Raw genomic sequence first — 1594 nt, 5'->3', positions numbered from 1 at the left:
TGACGCAGCCTCTCTGCTGGCAAAAATATAAAAATATAAAAATAATAATAATAAGTGTATAAATAGCTGTTCCACACCTGCCTGAGCGTCTCGGGAGATGGGAGAGGGGCCGAGCACAGCGTCCTACCAAGCTCGGTGGCCATTATATACAGACGCTCACGTAACAGCGGGGAATGCAATTTCCTAATGCTTTCATAAATCAGGATTATGCAACTGGAGGGGAAAAAAAAATAGTAGTAATAATAATATAGCCAAGCAGGTTATATAAACCATCTTTAAAAAGTAAGAAAGTACTTGACATCCCACTACCCACTCCTTGGCACCCTCTAACTGGGGGTTTTGCCATGGAAAAGGAGCAGGCTCCTTTGCGTCGGGTCTCTTCCCCTGCTCAAACCAAGCAGGGAGAACAGACCCAGCCAGCTTTTTTGGGATACTGGGAAGAAATATTCCACCTCTGGCTATTAAATGTGGAGTCCCTGTCCCCGTCCTGGTAAAGCTCGAGCCCTCCGCAGACGGCTCGGAGCATCCTCCTGGCAGCGGCTACGCCAATGCCGAGCAAATTGGATTTTAAGAGACAGCTTGGGGGAACTAAACTAAATACAAAATGGGAATAAACAAGAAATGCCTTGTTTGCCAATTCTGTTCTAATTTAGCCTTTTTTCCAGAATAAATCTGACAATTACACTTGGATTTATTTAATTTTTTTTTATTTTTTTTTTTTTTTAATTTCTAAAAGCGTCTCATTGCTTGCAACAGATTTCGGGGTTTCTCCAACAAACTTTCTGCCAGGCGACCCTAAACCACAGCAACGGCCCCTCCAGCAGTGGAAATGTTGTATTTAATCGCTTTTTCCCCATGCACAAGGGCTTGGCAGCATCTCGAGAGCCCCCGGTGCCAAATCCCAGGGGGGATCCCCGAGTCGCACTCATGCAGCGCCGCGCACCCAGAAATAACCCGGCACCCGGGACCTTTTTATTGTAAAGCCACGTGGGCACCGGATGGGCTATAAACACCAAATTCTATCGGGCAAACGGCAATTCCTGGCATGTTGTGAAACATCAGCCTGTTCCGGCGCCAAATCAGGATTTCTCAGCGAGGAAACGCGCACGGAGCAACCGTGCACACGCGCGTGCACGCACACACACGCAGACGTGTGCGTCGCGCGAGGACGGGGAGGGAGCCGGCAGCCCAGGGCTCCTCGCCAGGATGGGGGTCGCATCCCGGAGTTGATGCTCTCCTAGGGCTCGTTTTGTTGAATGATGTGATTAAGTTTAACATAAATCAAAAGATACTTGAAGTGGGAATGCTTTTAACGAGGCTCATCCTCCAGGAGCGATACTACTATTTATGAACGGGGGCACGGCAGGCAGGAGATGATTTCATTCCAGTCCCTCATCATCCCACCCCTTCACTGCTGACACTTACTTCACTACTCTTTTCCTAATTTTCCAATCCGCTCCCTCGCAAAATCAGAAATCCTTACTTCAACCACAATTACCGATTACAGAAAAAGCTCGTCGGCTCCACGACAAACGAGTCCGATGAACAATTGGGCCGTTAGAGCCCTCGTGGCCCGTGCTTTACCGCCCAAACA

This window comes from Egretta garzetta, unplaced genomic scaffold (assembly GCF_000687185.1).
Source record: "Egretta garzetta isolate BGI_Z169 unplaced genomic scaffold, ASM68718v1 scaffold105, whole genome shotgun sequence".
Lineage (NCBI taxonomy): Eukaryota > Metazoa > Chordata > Aves > Pelecaniformes > Ardeidae > Egretta > Egretta garzetta.
The sequence above is the reverse complement of the archived record's forward strand: the minus strand, read 5'-3'. Positions refer to the sequence as shown.